The following is a 9,714-nucleotide window of genomic DNA, read 5'->3' as shown; positions in this document are numbered from 1 at the left end:
GTGTCGGACTCCACACACACCCTCTCGCTGAATCCTTACAATGCTTTGGAAGTGGGTCTTCTTTCCCCTTCTACGGATGCAGACGTGAAACTGAGGACCCGAGAGGAGGTGTGGCTAGCCTGGGCTCTCAGCGGGGGAATCTCCTGGGAGCCTGACGCCAGGGCCTGGAGGGACATCTCCAGCGGTCTCCAGGAGGACCCGTTAAGGTGGGGCACACTGAAATGGGTGAATCCTAGTGACATGGCTGGGAAAGAGCAACAAGAAAGTTGTCCTGCCCATTTGTCACATCGTGTTCCTGTCCTGGAATCCCTTATGTGTTACCTAAGCACCTCTGCTTCACCCTCTCCTAGGAGAACACAGTGTGCCTCTCCTGCCCACTCCCTGTAGATTTGTTCCAAGATGTGTTCTGGGCCATTCTCTTTTTCCCAGAGCCCTACAACGGAAAATCACATCTAAGCAGCTGCACAGGGAGTGTCCTTTGCAGACACTCTGGGTCTTGCCCTTTGGGTCCCTGCCCGGAGGAGAGAAGAGGGGGTACTGTTCTCCCTCCTCTCCTCATAGGGCCCCCTGCCATCACCCAGCCTCCCCCCACCCCTGAACTTTCAAGGTGACAGACAGATGTCAGGCCACGTGGAGGCCTCTGTTTACTTATTCATGAACAGGAGTAAGGAAAAGTGCAGTACCTACTTTCTGCTTCTGGAACTACATCAGCCCACTGGAGCTGGGAGCAAGAAGCCTTCCCACTCTGGTCGGTTCCCGCAGGGAGCTGGCCAATCAGAGCTCAGGTGGCCTTAGGGCCTCCTGGAGGTCAAACTCTACACCTCTCCCTGGTACAGATAGCTCCTGTCCTCTGAAAACAGGTGGAGACCAGAAGGCCCTTTGTTTTTTCTATCACTCAGTACACTTGCATCACCTTGAAGAAATGAGGCTTCTCTCAGGGAGGTGGGAGGAAATGGGATTGCCTCAGTGATTGCTGCATGGCCCCGATAACCTGAACTTCATTGGACATTTTCCCCCTCCTCTCTGTAGAAAACATGATTTTGCTAGAATGTCCATGCTCGGCAAATGACTATTTCCAGGGCTCAGTCCAGACAATGCCGCTCGGAGGCTTATTGGTTTTGGTAAGGGACACACAATGACTTAACCCTGTTTTACTCCCTCGAAGTACTGGACAAAGGGAGCAGATTAAACTTCAGAGAGCTTGTACAGTACATTCTCTGAGCATGTCCCCAGACTCTGTCTTGTTGGATCCATGCGAATTGTTGTCGCCGTTCCACAGACAGAATGACCGAGGCCACAAGGGCCCGAGGTCACAGGCCACAGAGTGGCAGGATTTGGATTAGAATCTGTCTTCTGATGGTTTCTTCCCACACTGCGGCTCAGAGAAGTGGATTGGACGTAATGGGGAGGAGAACCGGACTTCCTACAAAGGTTTTCTGCCTGACAGTGAACCAGAACATTCATGAAGCTAGGAGTCCTTCAAGCTGTCAGTCTGGGAAATGGGCATCTCTTGTGTCTACTCTTGTAATATGTAGACTAAATTGTTCTGTGCACAATATCCATAACCCATGTACTGGGCAGGCCCCCGACAACCTGGTCCTGGTATCTGGGGGTGATGAAGGAGGGTCTCTGAAGAGGGTAGGCCATCTTGTCCCTCATTAGCTAATGTACTGTTGGTCCCCATTTCTGGTTGTTCTTTGTTAAGTGTCACATAGTCCAGAGAGTTCCTGGCTGCTAATTGTGAAGAACTCTGTCTCCAGGCTCTAAAATTTGGCTGGAGAAAACCCTAACGCTCAAACCCCAACGCTGGTCCCTGTGGCTGGGGGGGATCTGTCCAGAGACACCGTCTGGTTTCTCCTCTGGCGTGTGTTTCTCCTTTAGCATGCCCTCCCCAACCACAAAATCACAGCCTTTATAGCGGGGGGAGAACAGAGTGTTCACCCCAGCCAACCTTTCCACCAAGGCCCCTTTTGTTTTATTTCCCCCCAAAAGATGCTGTGCTTTGCAAGATTGGGACTGCCAAAAAAGCTGTACTAGGTCATAATTCATATATTTGGCTGTTATTTTTCTTTTTTAAAAATCAATCAATGGCTGTGCCTGCCCATTCAGAGATTGGATCTGAATGGTAACAAGCATGACTTTATGCTTTCATGAAAGGGTGAGGCCTTGCGGGTATGTGCAGAATGTTTGTTTTTTTATGCATGTTTTAAAATATACACAACATAAAACTTACCATTGTTAACATATCTAAGTGTGCGGTTCAGTGGCTATAAGTGCATTTACACTGATGTGGAACTATCACCACTGTAGATTTCCAGAATTTTTTTTTAACATCCCACACTCCAACAGTGGACCCAGTAAACACGAACTCTCCATTCCTCCAGGCTTCTGGTAACCACCATTCTACTTTCTGTGTCAATGAATTTGACTACTCTATATCCCTCACCCAAGTGGAATCAAACAGTGTTTGTCTTTTTGTGTCTGGCTTATTTCACTGAGTAGAATGTCTTTGCAGTTCAGCTGTATTGCATCATATGCCAGAATTTTCGTTTATTTTGGGCTGGATAACATTACGTTGATGTATATGCCGCATTTGGTTTAGCCATTCTTCCATTGGTGGACATGTGGGTTATATCCTCATATTGACTATTGTGAATAATATGCAGACTTTTAAGATATTAGAAGTTCCTGAAAATAATGCCTGTGTGACCCTAAGGACAGAGACCCCAGGTTAGAAACTTAGGATTGCTCCCAACTCAGCATTGATGGGTGAGAAAGAAGAGATCAAGGATGCTGTGATTTGTCTCAGTTCCCTGTGCTCAACCCACTGTTCTGAGCTTCTGCTGGGCTTTATTTCTTCACCAGAGTGGCTGGAAAATTGTATGTTCCCTCCGTGGGATGAGAGCTTATAAAGTTATTTTTGTAACTATAGCTCTATTATCTTCACCGGAATCCTCTGTCCCAATACCTGGACCCTGTCAGGAGTCTTGTCCAGTTATCCCAAGGACACAGTAAACAACGCAGCCTTCTCCTGATGTGCCATCCTTCGCCTATGGGCTTGTTGGGTCTCCTAAGGTGACTTCCCTTTCATAGGCGGAAAGTCTGAAGACGAATTGGATGTGTGATGGGTGAAAAGGGCCAGAGACCTGTTGACACTGAGCACCCCCAGTTCTGAGGACTCTTGGAGGGACTCCGTGTCCTGTCCTGCCATGTGCAGCACGAGGGGCCATTCTAAGCGGGGGTCTCCATGGATGAATGGCCTCTTGACTTCCCCAAGGCCATGCAGCCCTCAACAGACCAATGTGAGCCGGAGGCAGGCGTCCGGTTGGGACCCCACAAACCACAGTCTGCCCGACCCTATGCTGAGGACTTTCTCTTGGGGCCTGGAAGATGCATGAGTTGATTTGGGTTGGAATGGAGGGTGGAGCTGGCAAAGGAGGACGAGAGCCCCCTATCATTAGTCTACTGTGTATTCATCCAGAAACCCAGGTGAGAGCCAAACCGAGAGCTGGGCGGACAAAGCATTGCTATTAAGCTCTGTACCTTTTTGCATCCGTTTCCTCAGCTCACCCCTGAGAAGTGCCACTGACGAAAGATAGATGAGAAGGAGGTAACCCAAATGGGCTTCATTACAAGCAAACAATGTTGAATCGACAATAGCTTCCTTGTGGAATAACCCAATTATGTATGTTTATGGCATTTTATTGTTGGTTTTTTCTCTCTCAACACAAACGCTCCACAATCATTGTGGAAATTTTACAACATTTAGATAAGCAAAGAGAAGAAAATAAAAAGCACCTAAATGCCATCACCAGAGATAAGCACAGAGTCATTTGCTCTACATAGATATCAGTATGTTTTAAAATTTTGTACAGCTTTATTAAGGCAAATTTGCATACAACAAAGTTCCCCCATCTGAATTGTATACTTTGGTGACTTTTAGCTGATTGTGTAAGCACCACCACACCCAAGATATTCCAAGATATTCCCTTGTGCCTAACTGCAGTCAACCCTCTCCCCCACTCCCCGCCCCAATATCCACCCATCTGATTTCAAAATGTCATGTGCATGGACCCACACAGTGTGTAGCTTTTTGAGTCTGGTTTTTTCCATTTAGCATCATGTTCTTGAGACTGATCCGTGTTGTGTGTATCGGTCCTTTGTTCTTTTTATTGCTGAGTGGTATTCCTGTGTACGGCCATGTCACATTTTATTTCTCTGATCATAAGTTGATGGACATTTGGGTGGTTATTCAGCTATGACTTTATGAATTATGAATAATGCTTCTATAAATGAATTCATGTAAACGTCCTTAGAGTAAATGTGTTTTCAGTTCTCTTGGTGTGGGTTTGCTGGGTTGTGTGATGAATGTATAGTTTAACCACGTAAACAACCATCAAGGTATTGTCTGAAGCTGCTGCACCATTTTGCACTCCCATCAGCAGTGGTTGAATGTTCCAGTTGTTCTCGCCAACGCTTAGTCGTACTACTCTTGAAAAAAGGTCCCTGAGGATTAGTGATGCTGGGCATCTTTTCATAGGCTCATTGGTCATTCGTAAATCTTTTATAAATGTTTCCAAATGTGATTATATTGTAGAGACTATAGTACAATTTGCCCTAAATCTAAGAGGAACTTGTCACTAATAGATTATTATTTTCTTAGAGGGGGGAGTGGCAGAGGGAGAGGCGGAGAGAGACAGAAACTTAAGCTGGTTCCACACCCAGCATGGAACCCAACGTGAAGCCCAGTGTGGGGTTTGATCTCACAACCCTGAGATCATGACCTGAGCGAAAATCAAGAGTCGGGCACTTATCCGACTGAGCAGCCCAGGTGCCCCCTACTAATCGATGATTTTTAAGCCCATCAGGAATGGATTTGAAGCAAGATAAGTAGACAGAACATGTGCGAGGAGGGGATTAGGGGATTAGGAATGGCCTCTCTGGGAAGGTGACATTTGTATACAGCTGTGAATAAAGCAAGAGAGAAAGCCATGTGAATTGCTGAGGAAAGAACAAGGCAGATAGAATATCATTTGCAAGGCCCCTGAGACAGGAAAGGGATCAATGAAAAAGGAACTAATGCATTTCGAAGGGTACTAAATTTCAAGAACTACATTTCTGGTCAACTGAAAACTGTTAAAAGCCAGGCACAGTAAAGTGCTTCTGCCCGCAATATTTTTCTCCCAAGAGACCGTAAGCTCCATGAGGACATGTCTGTTTCACTCACCTTTGTAGACTCAGATCTAGGACATTGCCTGGTACATAGGAGGCACTCAGTAAATGTCTGCTGAATGGGTGACATAATGAAATACACAAGTATTTATGACTATTCCCATATTACAGATGGGAAACCCAGGTCCCGGAGAAGGTAAGTTAACTCACTGAAGGGCCCATAACTAGATGGTGGTGAAGATGTGGACTCACATCTTCATCCATCCAGCCAGAAAGCACAGGTTTTGCAGCTCCCTCATGCTGCCGTGGATTCTCCTTCCTGTATTTGGGGAATTGAGGTTTGGAATAAAACAGAGAGGCTTGATGGAGGTCCCCTTTGATCCAGAAATAAAACCAGCCAGCCACAGGCTCCAGGCTGCCGTTTTGGCTGGAAGACCACATTTCCATCACATTTAGTGGATTCCAAAACTTGGGGATGGAAGGCGTACCAGGAGTTTAACTAAAAAGGTGAAAACTTAGTTTGATCCAGTCCCACATCAAGTCTCCACAGGCTGAAAGCAATCATCCTTTTGCTTCCTGTGCCTCTGCAGCCCGTGATAGGACCAGAGCTGCCCGGCTGGTTAGAGTTTGCCTTGCCTTGAGTTGTTTGTGTTCTCTTGCTAGCTGCAGTGCCCGGGCCTCTGAATCCTTGTCACCGACAAATGCAGCTGTTGTCATGTGCAAGCATCCAAATTAATGTGGGTGGAAAAACCCAAGTTTAGTGATTTGGGCAAATTAGTTTATCTGTCCCATGGCCAGGGGCTGTGTTAAATCCCTCTCTGTTTAAGGAGTAATCACTCCCCAGCCCACTCTGTCTTCCTCTCCACAGGGAGGTTAGAACAGCCCAAGCCAAGCTGTTTTTGTGACGGGGCAAGCTACATTTCCGTGTTTGGACCAGCCCCAAGGAAGAGTATTTTACACAACGTATTTTGTTCATTCACAGTGCTGTCTGGAGGATCTCTGAAGCCACCTCTAATGGTCAAAATCACCCCTTTATTCTCCTCTAGTCCACGTCTTTGGAAAATGACTCCATTCCCTCTGCAATAAATTATAGACAATAAACTCATTATGAAAGCCCTGAGTGTTTATTTTCTGCTTTCCATCGCGTTAGTAGATTTCTCTCTTTTGCATCTTTACTGTGAATGAAAAGTCTCCAGGCAAATAGCCATCCCCCCAGAAAAGGGAGACAGTAGGCTATGTTACCACCGACATGACTGCAGTATTCCCATTTTACAGATGGGAAAACAGAGTGGCGTAGAGGCCCAAGAATGTCCTTGAGGCCCCCACATCTTGCAAGTGGGGGAAATCAACACCAAGTTTCAGGCTCTGTGGGCTGCAGTCCAGTGTTCTTGACAAAGCACCAAGCTTCTTGGTGAGTTCCCTACTTTTAGGCATATGTGACAAGTTTAGATAAAACTTAAATCTGGTATGTGTATGCTCACCAAACCTAGTGTCTGCTGACTCTGGAAACATGGGCCTCTCACAGGGCAGCAGGCAGAGATAGAAAAGGCAAAAGCTGACATGCGGTGTACTACTTTCTAAAGGAAATATCATGGTTGGCCAAAGAAGCAATGGAATAGCCCAAGGAGTGTCAGAAGAGAAATCCCTAAGAAGATTGAAATAAGTCTTAAAAAAAAAAAAAAGATTGTATTTATTTATTTGACAGAGAGAGAGAGAGATCACAAGTAGGCAGAGAAGCAGGCAGTGGGGTGGGGGAAGCAGGCTCCCTGCTGAGCAGAGAGCCCAGTGTGGGGCTCGATCCCAGGACCTTGAGATCATGACCTGAGCTAAAGGCAGAGACTTAACCCACTGAGCCACCCAGGTGCCCCTTGAAATAAGTCTTGAATTAGAGACAGCCAGATGGAGAGCAGGGTTTGAAGCAGGGAAGTGATACACTCAGATCTTCTTCTGTTAAAGCTTATACTGGCAGTGGGTAGAGAGTGACTCGGAGGGGAAGTTGGAGACCAGTGAGAGAGGAGGTATGTGGGGGGCAACCCAGCGAGATAGGCCGGGACTGGCAAAGGCAGTAGGACTGGAGAAAGGACAGCACGTTCACAGGATGTTTGAGAGATCAATTCAGTATTTTCTGGTAACTACTAGGATGTGAGATGGGCCATCATTCTAGGATACTTCTAGTTGTCACGACTGGCTGAAACAGAAGGTTTGAAAAATAGTCAAGTGCAAACTATTGGTTGATCCAGAAGCTCAACAATGTCACCAAGGACCACACTGGCTCCTTTCCTTGGCTCTGCCATCTACAGTGTGAACTCGGTCCTCAAGCGGGCTTTCCTCATGGTGCAGAATGCAGAGATCGGCAATCAGACATACCTGCTTTCTTACTTACATTGAGAGAGAAAAAGAGAGAAGGAATATCTGAATAGCTCTTCCTGTGACTTTCTCCTAAGAGAACACAGTAACTTCTCAGAAGGAAGTAGGAAACTTATACTGGTTCATATTAAGTCAGGTGTCCTTTCCTGAACCAATCCCCATGGCTAGGATAATGCCACATTCTGAATTCCATGTTCTTTGATGGGATTCCGGAAAAGGAAAAGGGGATAAGATTACAATGATTGATTTAGACAAATCAGGGTCCACCCCTGGAACTAGAGTCAATCCCCAATCTAATTAATCTGGGGGCGGGAGTGACAGATTAATGGGAAGTTGGATCCATTAGAATGTCTTTCAGCTGCAAGAAACATAATACTGTAAATCAAACTGACTTTTATGCAACAACAAAGTCAAATTATTATCTTACATAATGCATCGACTATTAGTAAGCTCAGTTTATTATCTTTTCATAAAAAGACCCAAGGCAGGAAGGACCCAGTTTTATTTAAGTCAGCAGCTCAGTGATGTCAAGACCCGAGATTTGTCCCCTCGGCATCTTCATTTTGGGTATATTGGTATTATATGCAGCCTCTGTCCCCTCCAGACTACAAGACAGCTGTGCTTGGCAAATCCCATGACAATGTGTAAAAGAAGAAGGGTAGCTCTTGCAGAAGCAAGAGAACCTTTGCCAGAAGACTCGATCACCCCTACCCTTAGACGGCATTGGCAGCATTGTGTCATGTATTTACAACCAAACTAGTCATGGGCAAGGGGAACAGAACCACTGTGATGAACTTAATCAGACCCTCCCCTGGGCCTCTGATGGCACCACATTTCCCTAAACACATGGCTACACAGGGGTGGGTGGGTGCATGTCTGAACAACATGGTCCTGTTGGGAAGGAGAAAGGGGAGTGAACAGGTGTTGGATAGGCAACCACCAGTGACGGCTACAAGGAGTAACCAGGAGAGGCCCGTGAGGAATTCTGGGTAGGATGACTGGGCAGTTGAAACATTGCCACCTAAGTCTATCTCAAGAGAAAAAATTTTTGGACCTGGTGATTAAGAGATGCTCATGTACCAGCCACATTGAGAGGTCTAGAAGGCAGCTAGCTATATGTAAGGCTTAGACAACCCTCCCTTTTAAAAATAATTAATTAATTGATTTTATTTATTTTAAATTAACATATAATGTATTATTTGCTTCAGGGGAACAGGTCTGTGAATCATCAGGCTTACACAATTCACAGCACTCACCGTAGAACATACCCTCCCCAATGTCCATCACCCAGACACACTCTCCATACCCCCTCCCCCCGGCAACCCTCAGTTTGTTTTGTGAGATTAAGAGTCTCTTATGGCTTATCTCCCTTCTGATCCCATGTTATTTCATTTTTTCCTTCCCTACCCCCCACAACCTCCCACCCTGCCTCTCAAATTCCTCATATCAGTGAAATCATATAATTGTCTTTCTCTGATTAAATTATTTCACTTAGCATAGTACCCTCTAGTTCCGTCCACGTCATTGCAAATGGCAAGATTTCGTTTCTCTTGATGGCTGCATAGTATTCCATCGTGTATATATACCACATCTTCTTTATCCATTCATCTGTGGATGGACATCTAGGTTCTCTCCATAGTTTGGCTATTGTGGATATTGCTGCTATAAACATTTGGGTACACGTGCCCCTTCAGATAACTGCATTTGTATCTTTAGGGTAAATACCCAGTAGCACAATTATTGGGTCATAGGGTAGCTCTATTTTCAACTTTTTTGGGGAACCTCCATGCTGTTTTCCAGAGTGGCTGCACCAGCTTGCATTCCCATCAACAGTGTAGGAGGGTCCCCCTTCTCTGCATCTTTGCCAACATCTGTTGTTTCCTGACTTGTTGATTTTAGCCATTCTGACTGGTGTGAGGTGGTATCTCATTGCGGTTTTGATTTGTATTTCCCTGATGCCGAGTGATGTTAGCACTTTTTTGTGTGTGTTGGCCATTTGTGAACATCCCCTTTTTATTTTTTTTTAAAGATTTTATTTATTTATTTGAGAGAGAGAGAGAGAGAGCATGAGAGGGGAGAAGGTCAGAGGGAGAAGCAGACTTCCCGCAGAGCTGAGAGCCCAACGTGGGACTCGAGCCCAAGACTCCAGGATCATGACCCGAGCTAAAGGCAGTG

This window comes from Neovison vison, chromosome 2, assembly GCF_020171115.1.
Source record: "Neovison vison isolate M4711 chromosome 2, ASM_NN_V1, whole genome shotgun sequence".
NCBI lineage: Eukaryota > Metazoa > Chordata > Mammalia > Carnivora > Mustelidae > Neogale > Neogale vison.
Note: the sequence above shows the minus strand (reverse complement) of the source record.